Source organism: Helicoverpa armigera, chromosome 6 (genome assembly GCF_030705265.1).
Source record: "Helicoverpa armigera isolate CAAS_96S chromosome 6, ASM3070526v1, whole genome shotgun sequence".
In the NCBI taxonomy this organism is placed as follows: Eukaryota; Metazoa; Arthropoda; class Insecta; order Lepidoptera; family Noctuidae; genus Helicoverpa; species Helicoverpa armigera.
In genome coordinates this window covers 12,023,409-12,037,293 of record NC_087125.1, presented here as the reverse complement: position 1 = coordinate 12,037,293, position 13,885 = coordinate 12,023,409, and the positions used below count along the sequence as shown (strand labels likewise).

The 13,885-nt window shown below is 33.0% G+C and overlaps 1 protein-coding gene across 7 annotated transcripts in view; it reads right to left on the bottom strand.

Annotated features, from left to right (window-relative positions):
- Positions 1–13,885, bottom strand: part of LOC110373989 (pseudouridylate synthase RPUSD2) — a 427,971-nt gene that overhangs the window by 98,517 nt on the left and 315,569 nt on the right. For 2 of the 7 annotated variants that reach the window (XM_049852158.2, XM_049852159.2), the window contains exon 2: positions 13,170–13,242. The exons of the other annotated variants lie outside the window; for them this stretch is intronic. The gene's annotated coding sequence lies outside the window, so the exon portion shown is untranslated. The remainder of the gene's footprint in view (positions 1–13,169; positions 13,243–13,885) is intronic. 7 annotated transcript variants of the gene reach the window in all.

Below are 13,885 nucleotides of genomic sequence, written 5' to 3'. Positions count from 1 at the left end.
CAGTTTAACGTGCCATCCGAAACACAGCCATTGGTGTCTAAGATATACTTAGAAAGTACATACAAACTTAGAAAAGTTGCATTGGTACTTGCCTGACCTGGAATCGAACCCGCGCCCTCATACTTGAGAGGTTGGTTCTTTGCCCACTAGATAATCTATAAAATTAAAACTATATTTTGTACATGTATCTTCGTATGTTTTTCTCTATTAGTGATATTTTACGAAATAGTTACAAATGATAGGTAGATATTTAAATATTTAAATATTACACTAGTTTACAGTACATTTGTTGCCGGGATTTTTTAAGCTGTTGTTGACTACTCATATTTAAACATATTTAAAACCATTAGTAGTTTTTTTTTATCAGCTCTAGTTTTTGAGATTCAGCTAAGAGCGGTTTAAAGAGAAAAAACGTGTATTTACCTTAAAGAATATTTGTTTAAAAATTATATTAATTGTTAAGTTCCAAAAAACTTGGCTTTAAAGCTCTTCTCTTATGTGTAGACTTTGGGAAATGGCGTATCAGAGACCAGCAATAGTCAGACATCATATTTACATCCCAGAAACCCAGATAACGTTCTTCCATGACACGTTAATCTTGATGCATAGGTTCTCCCTGCTCTTCGCTCATATCTCCTAAATTTTCCGGAAATCTGTCCAGATGACTGAAGAGGAAGTGAGTTTATGCTCAAATTGCATCCCATATCTCTTAATTGTAAGAGCAGGTCTTCGACAAGTTCAACATAATTTTCATTTCAATTTTTCAAAATTCAATATAATTTTTATTCTCTGAAAGTTCAGGTGAATGCTACACTGGACGCTGAACACATGTACTACTTCGGTTTTGCCATTTAGCTCGATTTTTGGTGTTTAAGCTGTTCATGTTCACGCTACAAAAGTAAGAGTCGTCGAGATGATTTATCGATTCTTTCCAAATAGTTGGTGTTTTAAGTTTAAAAGTACTTCTTTTACCACTTTTCCATAATCTTAAGTATTCAACGCATGATTTACAAACACAATCAGGAGCCCAAGATTTGTCATTTTTATCTAACAACATTCCAAAATATAAAAAAATAAGTATTTTTAAGCGTCTCTGATGACATTTCTACACTTCTCAGACACATGTTCTCCACATAAGTGACAAACATGGTTTGGATTGTTCAAACAACGCCTCCTTGAACTACTCGTGTTGTAAAAACTTCACATATTTGTATAATTACAATAAAATACGTACTTTAGCGACTGAAAAAGGTTCAGAAAAGAGAAAGTCAATAACAAGTAAAGTCGAGCTACAAAAAATTTTTTGCGGGTGTAATTAATAAAAACTAAACATAAGTGAATGTTACCAGCCATTAAATCCACGGCAACAGGCAAAAAGTTTGATTTTGTAAACTAAATTATCTATGTCAAGATTAAATAACCAGCTTCTATCTATGCAATATCCTACAAATCTAGAACAAGTTTAGGTAACATATTAGTTATATATGTTTATGTATATGTTGTTATGTAATATCGAAATTGACATTGACTTTTAAGATCTCCATACCACTATTATTATTTCTCAAACCTGTTTTATATAGTGCAACAGAAACCGTTAATCTTTTATGTATACCTACATTACTACAACATTTTGTATGTCTAAGTATCATGTAGTTAGTTAGGTTATTGATATCACACAAATTTTATTAGCGTAAAAGATGCAGTGTTGATATTCTCTCCCGCAAAAATTTCCTGAACAGATATTTTTTTTTAATTTACAATAATATGGCTTATAGTCATGTTTACCTAATAACTGGGTTGAGGAGGTCAGATAGGGCAGGCGCTTCTTGTAGCCTTGAAGCCGACCCCGACATAGTTGGGAAAAAAAGCTCGGAGGAGTCTTGTATACCTGAATATAGCATTAACTATTTTTATCCAGGTGCAGGGAGTGGTTCCCTCAAGACAGTTAAAATCGCGAGAACACAGAAAACAGCCAATGAAGAAATATACAATAGACAGGTACATAGGTGTAATAATAAACTAACAGAAATACAGCTGTTCCTATTTATTATTTCCATGTTATTGTAAATATTATTTTCCTGAGAAATACATGCATCTTCAAGGTAAAGCATGTTCAGTCTATACACAATCTAACATCCGTCCGTCCGTTTGTATGTCAATCGTGTCTGACTTGTCAGAAATAAACATTAACGCTTCTGATGTACACGTTTTCAATTTACGGATTGTTATAGGTAATCATCACTACACAGAAACCTATCTAATATTATAAATACGAAGTTTTTTACATGTTTAGTATTGCTATTTTCATCATCAGCCTTTTTATTGTTGCACTGCTGGGCACAGGCCTCTTCTCACACAGAGAAGGATTGATCATCACGCTTGCTCTCCAGGTCCAGGTGTCTTCGAGATGTTTTCCTTCACTTTTAATCAGTCCTTGGGGCCCAAGATATGCTTGGAAAGAACATAAAAACAGAAAAGTTGCACTAACCTGAGATCGAACCCAACACCCTCATTCTTGAGAGGTTGGTGCTTTATCGACTAAGCCACGACTTTTAACTTTTCTTAACCAGTTGAGCCGATTACTTATTATTATTTTGCATTCCACAAAATAACCAGACATTTTGCAATGTGACATAATAATAGATTATTACGAGTAATGAGCAATCAAAGCAGTTAATTAGTCCGCTATGAATTGACAATTAATTTACATGTAGATTTATTGGCGGTATTACCAAAATGTTCTGATATATTACAAGTTGAATACTTGATTGCGAATTAAAATATGGATTTGTTGGTTTAACGGTGGTAAAGTATCGTGTATCATAAAATATTGGTATACCACGGGATTTACTCCGCGAAAGTATATGAGGTAGATAATTTAAGGAATCACATAAGGGGAATACATAAGGAAATACATGAGTTCAGGAGGAAGAACGCTCTTTATATAAGTTTACATATGTAAACGAAAACTGTACACAGAATTCAACGTTTAAAAAATAAACTACGAAATTCCCTTGAAACGATTCCCAAAATAGAATAACTGAATTGAATATAGTCCGAAACGACGTGAAACGAAACCACGTTAAACCGAACATGGAAAAAGCTGAAAATTCATAAATTCTCAGAAAAATGTTGCAACATGAAGAATTTAATTTAAATTATTAAACTGACGTAGAGCAGATTTCAGTTTAAATCCATTTATAGGTTTCCGAGAATTTTCGCGTACACTATTAAATATTGACTTAATTTTTCGGTATAATATACAGACTTTTTCAAACTGCAGTAATCGAAAAAGTATTTGCCAATTAACAAAATATGAACTGATTCCCCGCGGCTTCACCCTGGGGGAATTTCTGCCCGTACCAGAATAAAATATAACCTTTATTACTTAAGAATAATGTAGCTATCCAATAGTGAAAGATTTTGTAATTTCGCAGCCAAAGGCCACCAATAAACGAAAACAAATCCTGTATATCAAATTACTTTAGAATCGGTCTAAATAAATATGAATCGAAAATAAAGATGCAAAAATGACCCTTCTGACAAACTATTAGCTTCCTTGAATCACAGTCCCACTCTTCCATAGTCAATAAGGACGATTATTGCTTCATCCTCAGCATCTATTTAAAGCATAAATTGCTTATGACCCCAATAGAGAGACACCAAGACAATTTTATTGTTTGTACCAAGTGCGAGGCTACAATTGCTCAATAGACCAATCAGGTTGATGATACACGAACAGAACGAGATTTACATTACAAAGATTATACGGAGAATATTTTGAAATATTCTAGTTAGAACTTTATTTTGAAATAGTATTTTTAATAGCTGACCTTGACATCTATATGAAAGAATGTGAATTGGTCTTCAGTCGCTAAAAGATAACTGGTACTAAAAATTAAAATTAAATACAGCATCGTAAAAGGATACCATTAATAAACCCTTGAGGACAATACACAAAAAAACAATAATTGTTTAAGTCCCTATTACAATTGAAAAATAAACACTAATGACAATAATATTCAAAATAGAAAAGAAAAAATTAAAACATGAATATATTATAAACTGAGACGAGGACAAACGAACAGAATAATAATTTATTAATTACAATAACGAACATGATTCACGTCTTGCATTAAGTTTGGAAACAGACGAGCAATTTTAAGGCCACACGTATGCCATTAAAAAGTCGCTGAATATTTATGTACAAGCCACTATGTGAAATCTTATACAAAACATTATTATGTCAAAGTTTAACAGCCCACATAACGTGGCTAATTTTAGTAACTGTTATCTTATACCCAATGGCCTGTAACACTTTAATACCCACTAAAAATATTACTCTATCGCTTATAACAATATTTTATGCCTATCATATTTTAGAACCAACTTGACCTTTTTAGGAAAGTGCAAAGGATATTTTGTTCCTTCTCAAATATCACAAAGTTATTTGACCATAAAATTAAATCTTGAAATAAATTCCAATTCCACATATCAGCCTCAAATTGTTGCTATAAAGTTGCTCGTCTGCAAAGATGTAAAACAAAAGAAAAATTGTAATTTTTCGCCCGACAGGACGCGGCTGTCTCTCCGATAACGAGTGCTATTAACATGATCTTGCTATTAATTATTTTATATTTTATGCTATATGTGGTCATGGTATGGCCTAAGGCTCTATGGGGTCTATCGGATGGTAATAAAGCTTCGATCGATTAATGTTCAGTAATGCCATAAATATGCAATATCATTCACCCCCTGTGAATTTTCTCAAGATACGTCCATGTAAGGATCTTGAAGAATTCATTATAAATCTATTTTACTTAGAATTATAGGATAGACTTAGAAAATAAGCAACATTCTTTAGCCACAAATAAAAGAAATTGTAGTTAAACGTTTCAAAATTCACTCTTAATTTATCTTCGCAACACTTTTGCACAGTTAAATTGTTGCACAAAATTCACCGTACAAAGATAAATAACCAACAGGCTTCCAAAAGCTGACAACAAAATACACTTAACCCAAAGTTAAATCCAGAACACCAAAATTAGAACTCACTCTCAAATCACAAGCGAGAAAAACAATGTATTAAAAAGCTATTCTAAAATACCCACGAAAAATCTTCTTACAAAAAAAATAAGACCGACTTTCGTAATATACTTTAATGACAGACAAATACTATGATGAAAACTGCATCAAAATTAGTTTAACCAAACATGAGATGATGACAAGCAAGTAAATAAGTCAAAATGGGAACCTCCTTTTTTGAAGTCAGTCAAAAAGATTTCTTTCCCCATAAAAAGTAAATCTACTCGAAAATTAAAACAAATATTTAAACGCCGATATTTCAATCGGTTTATATTCATAGAGTGATTCGGTAGATTCATCCGTGATCGTACGGGGATAGAATACTAATCTGCTCAAAGCGATAAGCATAAATTCGTTAAAGGTACGGACCTTATAAACGAGGTCTTATGCGAATCCAAAACTCTATGGTTCGGCGTTTTTACGTTTGGATCCAGTTATGAAAAGGTGGATTTTATGGCATAATTTTAAGGAGTTTCGATTCGATAATGTAATCATTTTAGCTGCGATCAAGTTCGTGGGTGATTTTAGGGATATAGCAATTGTAAATTGAGACCTCCAAGGTATATTTTTGGATAGATGAACAATGCTTTTTAACAGAAAAAATAAATAAAAAAGAGATGTATGAATTCAAGCTACAAAATCCCACAAATCAAACCAAAAGCGGTTTGCCAAAAATAAGAATAAAATACAGCCGTTAATCGTACACATAAATCTCAAACGTAATAAATCTAAATAACTCGATTTCAAAGAAGTTGAGTACGACCAAAATGTCTTAACAAGCGAAGTGAAAAAACTTACAATTGAAAAGGACATTGGCGGTCCGCCAAGATAGCAAGCAGAGCTACAATTGTTGGTAAAAGTATGAATAAGAAAATGTTAAAATCACGGAGTAAGGAAAGTTGAATGGAGATGCAATAGTGCAGATAGGTCAGGCGCCTTCTTCTAGGGCTAATTAGTACAGAGGGCATGACCAAAACGATCAGTTACGACTAACTAATTAGACGTTTGGGTTTTTTATGACATATATCAACTATTTTTAATATTACAAAAAATGGTCGGGTCCAAAGGCGAACAAGTTCGAAAACAATAACGTTCCTCGTCCACTGCATTTCGTAGGCGATTTTCCGTTACGGCACCTCCGCTAGTCATTTTGTTCTCCATGGTTAAAACATTTCAATTTTGTATTGTCATTTTGTAGCTTGTCTTAAAAGGTCAAAATACAGGGGTTAACAACTTTCAAACAGAATCTAACAATATACTCGTGGATGTAATCAGTATGTTACCCACGTACGTTATATAATCTATCATCCCGCATATTCAAATAAAAATGTTTGTCATTCCTGGAGAAAGGGTTCTCAAAAATCATCCTTCTATATTGAGGAAGTAATATAGAAAGTTAAATTTTATGGTATGAATAGATATGGGCATTTTAATGATATCGGTTGGGATGGTTTTAAATGTTATTTGTATAGGACATTTTCTGATTTGAATTTGGTACTTGGACGTGGAAATATTAGGTACCAAAGCATCGCATCATCATCATTACCCTAGCCTTTTCCCAAATATGTTGGGGTCGGCTTCCAGTCCAAGCGGATGCAGCGTAGTACCAGTTTTTTACAAGAAGCGACTGCTTATCTGTCCTCCTCAACCGAGTTACCCATTAACATCGCATTATATTAAAATTGACAATTAATATGGGCTATTGAATTTCATTTTAAGGTTCAGTATTTTGCAGGCAGTTTGCCAAGATTTATATATATCAATGGTATACAAGTCATGCTGTCATCTGTATACAATGCATTGTTTTACGTTCACCTGTTACTAAAGTTGCGTGTTGTATGCACCTGAATACATTCTTGATAGTAGGACTTCTTTTATAATTATTTGTATCTTGAGTCAAATGAAAGAAGAAATAGATGTTAGATGTTGGCATTATCATGCATGCAAGATTGACTGCGGCCCTGGTAGGTACATAAAGGGCTTGAGAATGAACATGTTGGGTTATAGTCAGTAAGAGTCTGACACTCCCTCACGCCGCACCTAAAGCGGGAGGGGTCATTTTAATAATTTCCCATAAAAAAGTTGAAGATGCATAAGTAATTGATGAACAAATCTCCTCAATATGAAGTGGAAAATTTTAGATCAATTACAACACGCTTGTAACTACATAATATAAGATGTATTACCACAAGAGTTTGAAAGGCAACTTCAGATGAAGTTAATAGCAAACTTGGTAATATCGTTCGAAAAGAATCTCCAGGATATTACACAAGCGCAAAACTAAGATGTTTAAGATAAACTAATAAGTCGATGAACAAGCGATTATATGAACGGAACTTTAGAAACTCGGCGCTGGTAAGAAATTGCGAAAGTTCTGCGTAAACTTACGACAAAAAACATAAAATTCAGTACGATATGTTCGGTGTTTGAGAGAGATGTATAAACTTTGTCTTTGTAAGGTTTTCATTTGAATACTTATGCTTTCTTTTAACCATCCTTGGGAATGAAGTTATTTCTTGAGTACAGAGAAAAGTTTGGTACGAAATGAAAACATACAAAATAGCTACCGTAAATTCTTTGCAAAAACTGAAAATACCGGTAAACATATCTGTAGTCTATAAATCAAAACCGATAAATAAACAAATCGGCAACCCAAAATATTGAATCAATTTAAAACGATCAAATTTGTGGGCTATCGAAATTCAACGCACGTATGAAACAACAAGTGTGTAAAAAGATCCCGCATCAATAACAAAGTCAAACAAATTGGTTGGTCAAAATAAATGGCGGACATATTCCCTCCAAAAAATATGACCAGCAAAAATATGGATGTCCGGCACGCCATGGACATATTTTTTGGAGGTTCTAAGATGTTTGCTGATATTATTTATGATATGTATGGTTTGGGGGATGGCAATGATATTTTAGGATGCGAAGGAGGCCATAAAACTGAGGTCAAACGAGAGCTTATGTGAAATAGTTGGCTGACTTTGAAAGATGGTGGAAGTGAAAATAGTAACTACTCTATTTTTGACTCCAATTCATGATGACGTAAGCACTGGTACTCAGCTGCATCCGGTTAGACTGGAAGCCGACCCAAACATAGTTGGGAAAAGGCTCGGGAGATGATGATAAATTCATGATGACGTATGTGCTGAATCAGCAAGAAACGAAGATCCTTGAAATGAACGAACAACACAAATTATTATGCCAGACTGCGACGACACAATCAAAGAAACACATTGATTTATAACACCACTTAAAACTAATGATGTGACCTTGCCAACGCAGCATGATTTCCTTTTTGCTTCCACACATATGTACACAGACGAATATTTAACTGCAAGTAGTAATAATGATAAACAAGAACTGTTGATAAATACGACAGTTATTTTCAAAACAGATATACTTGTACACAAAAACAAGAAAGATAACATTATGAATACAGCTAACGACGTAACTATCAATAATAAATCAACCGCCAAGTAGCTTGCAGTAAAAACTGATTGTAATGATACTAAATTGAATGTAACAGAAGCTAATTCATACAGAGGTGGCCGTGACCTAACATTACAAAGAATAGCTTTATACGAGTTCTGATTACATCATTTCTCTAGTTGATCGTACAAAGAGTGGCTACTTCATGCTTATTACCGTCCGTAGATGTTATACCAGACGATGTTAGATCATTAACGTTGTTAGGACATTTTGTACTAGACGAATGACGTTTGTACAATTTGCGCTTTATGTGTTTTCTTGATGTTCACATTATTCCAATTTGCATAATATTCTCTGGCATTTTTCAAAGAGTTACATAGCAGTTGGGTATAGAGTTAAGTATCATTAAGAAGGTATTTTTGAGCTGCAATGATAAAGAGCGGGTCTCTGACGATTGACCAAGGAGAAACTGGTTTATTTTGATAATAACTATTTTCTCAAACTCATCAGCCGCAATTTTTTTTCGTATTCCAGAAATTTTAAAGAAGAATAGGAGTTCAGAACACCAACTTCTTTCGTGTTAGATATTTCTTTTGCGGGACAAAAATGAGCCAACAGTTAACACTAGAAAATTATTTAACGACATTAAAATTGTAAAGCCATTAAATGAGCATGAATGACCAACTCTCGCGCATTATTATAGGCTACTTAGCCACTTATGGGTGCTTGACCAATTATGTATTAAATACAATTGGTCAAGTACACTATGAGAACCTCGTAATAGGTAAGACAAGGTTACAACTTTGACATGATACTTAAGTTTTTGTACTCTTTGGTACAAATAGTAATTTTTGTATTGTATTCGAATAATACTGTTGGTTTTATTGTAGGTGCTAATAACAGTGGTTGGTTTAGCACGGTATTGAAAAGAGCCTTGTTAAAGACAAGGTTTGGTACTTAAGAAAAAAACGATTTTAGGATGCGTAAAGGCAACGAGCGAACGGTCAATCTATTCCCAGCTGTCAAATTATTTCAGAGAGAAATACAAATAATGTTCTGGGTCTATTTACATTAAAATAATTTGGTTGATCAAGACTGATAAAATATTGACAAAGAATACTCTTATTCTAGATCTAGTTTTTTGTTCAAATGGCCTAAACGTATAAGACCTGCAGTTCTAAAAACTATACTAGTCAATGTACTCAAGAAGACCCCTCGTGACGTCATATTATAAACCCATATCTATATACTTATGGTCCATAAGGTAGACTCTACAGTATTATAATATTAATAATTCGTAACTGACCTGAACTAAATATTAACTTCCATTATTTCACCCTCACACTAATTTCAAACTACTTATTTCATCTCGGACATAGCAATCTCGATTCTCGATGCTTGTGTTAGATAATCGATTCAGTGAATCGTACTTAAACATCGAATAACCCGTGCTTATCAATTTAACATGAAGGATGATGATTATTGGCCATTTGTGAGCAGTAAGGGATAACTTGGCATCGTTAGTTGCATCACCTAAGGCTTTGATGCGTGTGAGATGCGTGTAATGGGAAAATCTAAGTACGGGAATTAGATCGAAAATGAAACACACATTTTTTTCTTCTTACAATTTTTTAAAATTAGTAATGGCGTTATTTGCATTGGTAAATTAATGTAAATTTTTACGATGTCTTAAGCGTGGTAATAAATTCTCAATGCTAGTCGAAGAGGAGGCCTGCGCCCAGCAGTGGGACGATTAAATGGCTAATGATGAAGTCATTCGAAAATGCTGACCAAGATAAATCTTCAGTATTTTATTTTCGAAATAATGAAAGAGTTTGATTATTACCAAACCAATTTAACGTTATACTAAATTAAGTAATTAAACATACGTGCCTTATTTCATTTAATTTACAAGCCAATAATAAAATAGATAAAGACATTAAACTCAATACTTCAGCATTAACCAGCTAAAAGGTACTAAATCACAATTTAAGACCCAAAAAAAAAGCTGAGAACTCTATTAAGACCTCACATTCAAGGAATGAGAAAAAAAAACTGCTAAATGCATTATGTAAAAACTTCTGCAGTTCCATTGGTTAGTGCAATTAAACATTAACAGTAATAAATTTATTACGACCAGTAATCATTGCAGGGCTGTCTCTTGAATCTTTTATCTTGGAACGTCGGATGTAAAGCTTTTAATTAATTAATTTACCTTTATCTTTAGGTTTTCTATATTTTTTCTTTTCTGTTAGAGTTGAAGCAGTTTTATCGTGTTTTAATCGGATGTGTGTCAAATGTGATTACGAGTGATTTGTGGGTAAACAGGTGGTTTTAATTTTAGAAAAATAAGCTTTGAATTTTTTACCCTGGGGGAAAAAATATACTGGTTACTGGTATACTGGTAAGCTATACTGGTTGTCGACCACAGCAAACTGTGATGTATGCAGATTATAGTATTTAGGAAAATATAGGACTAATATAGGAAAATATAGGTATAAACACTTATAACTACGATTCTAATGCAAGTTAATTTCGGCGCAGCCCTACCCATCATTTTATGCGACTCCAGTCTTTTAATACTTGCAACAAGTAGCTAGAAACATTAAATTCAGCTCCGAGAACAGTTAACTGTGATAAATCAATTTGAAACCGGTTCTAATGCACGTAATATAAACTCTATGTGAGAATCACGGAGAATAGAAAAATAGCAGAGATGCTATAAGGAAGGTAGGTCAGGCGCCTTCTTGTAGGTCAAGCAACGGAGGCATGATCAGATACTAGAACTAACGAGACGTTTGGGTTCAAATCAAAACTGTATCAAAGATTGGTCTTGATTGGTTGGTGATTTCATTTTAAAAATTATTGGCGGGCGTCACAGAAGGCGTGTAAAAGCGAAGCTAGTAACGTTCTTTTTCCCCTGAACGCCCGCATGTTTTCGCGCTACTTTCTTAGGAGATTTTGCTTTATGACATCTCTGCTACTTATTTTGTTCTCCATGGTGAAAATGTTATATTTTAAATGCTAGTTAAAGGGCAGGTAATTATATGGGATACTAAAGATTGTCGCGGAAAACGGTTGTGTGTGTTTAGTTTTGTTTAATAGACATTGATTTAGTGTTTCTATTTAATCGTTAATTATTATGGAATTTAATTTATATGGTAGTTTGGTTTTAATGTGGATAGATAATTGTATCTTTTCTTTTTATTTCTTATTAGAAATTATGAGGTCATTTATGGGATGACGTCAAACAGAAAAGTATAGTAGAAGAAAAAAAATGGATAAGGGCAGGAAAATTATGATGGTGACGAATTTAGTGTCTAATTTTGTAATTGTAAAATATCTTCAAAATCGAATGGTTCAAAGAATTGATTTTTAAGAACCGATCCCTTACTGCCAGTTCAAAATTAAAACTCAAAACTATACCCAGCTAATATAAAAATTTTATATCCAAAGAAATTATTCAAACAATCATATCGTAAATTGAAATGAAATACCACACAAGTTTTGCGGTGAAATTATCGCTTTTCTAGAATTATAAACAGTCGTAAAACAGTGTTGAAGTTTAAGAAATATAATAGTGACTCGTATTGTATGGCCGCTAGTGTGAAGATTATTATCGTCAAAGTAACTACTGGTCGAACTAAGTAATTTTATGTAGAAGGTTCATAATATTTGTGAAGTGTGAGAATTAGTTAGAAATTAAAGTTTATAGTTAGTCGAATATTTTTCAAAAAATTTCAAAGTGACATTGGCCACTTTTTTTTTCATGAAAATGCTGGATATCACGAGTATAAAAATCTAACAAAAATACAGCATAGAATACCAAAAGGAATTAACGTAACAGTCTATATTACAGCAAGTCTGAGCATGTGATCAATATCTCTTATATTAATTTTCTATAGGTGAAGCATTTTTAAATTATCTTTCTGTAATATCTATGTAGATATCTAAAATGTTTCCGGCTAAACAACTTTTTATGTTCAACTGTTTCCGTCCTCCGACTTAGGTTTTATAAATTAAAATGAATTAGTCATATTTAATACAATAATGGTGCAGTTTTCAAAATATCGTGTGAACTTGACCTTCTCAAATTACCTTTTAGCACAAAAGCACGTAATAATAGTTCATTACTATAAAGATTGGGTAGAATTTAAATTGAAAGTGAGGAGCACAAAAACTGGCTTTATAATCTTTTAATGTATTTTTATAGACGTCCTTTTAAAGCCCTGAATGAATATGTAGTTGTCATAAATTTGAGTGCTTCTGAGGACTGTTTGTGCTACTGTATATTTTGCTGAAAATAAAATCTCAACTACAGTTATCGATACGTTCAGTTGCACTTTGTATATTTTTTGATGAAAGAAAAAAAAAACAAAAAATATGTGAGTCAAATGAGAATTTATAATGTGTTTAAAATTCAGGTATTTTTTGCACGAGACTATATTTTTGGAGTCTAATTTCCAAAAGTTACATAAAACAAATAAATAAATAAAACAAGTACTATCATGTTTATAAAAAATCTTAAAAAATTACACTTAAGTGCAATTAAACGGACACATACATTAATAAAATGTTCCGACACAGACATAAAAAAGTGAACCATCATCAAAACAGGATAAATGAACATTAAATATTAAACGTACGATATTAGCATAAGTCCGAGGGTACACCTGCTTGCTTGCTCTCGCATAAACTCGTCCGTTGATCTGGACTTACCTGAAATACAAGAAAAAATCATTGATAGATGAGACTAGTAGACATGGCCATGTATGGAACGGCGATAAATGCTCGCTAAAGGCAGGCCGGTGATGGAGTTTTATGCCGCGGTTTGTGTAAAAAGTTTTTAATGGGCACGGCTTCCAAAAATATCTTGGGAAAGTTGAAGCTCGTGGAATTGTATATGAGTTTTTTTAGGTAGGTTTTCAATTGTTTTGGGTATACTTTTGTACCTACTGGAGTGCAATTTTAACGATTGTTTATCTAACACTTTGACAAGCTAGAGATAGTAGATGGATTTCACGTCAAGAAATAACGTTTATTGAAAAAATTTGCTTTAAAATTGAAAAAAAAATCTATTTATTTTCTTTTCGTATATAAAACAGAATCTGTACATACATTGAAGTAAAAGTTACACATCTATAAGATTTTTTAGTTAGGAATAGGTATACTTAATTGAACATTTCTAATCCTAAAAATAAACGTTGCAAGTGTCGTGTAACACACGCAAAGGAATTTCCCACAAGAAATAAAATAAAAACCAATCAAGCAACTGGAAACCGATAGTGCAGTCCCGTCCTTAATAGGAAAAACGTTTTACGACTACAATGTACACTTCCCCTTTAATGCTAAAGCCGACAGA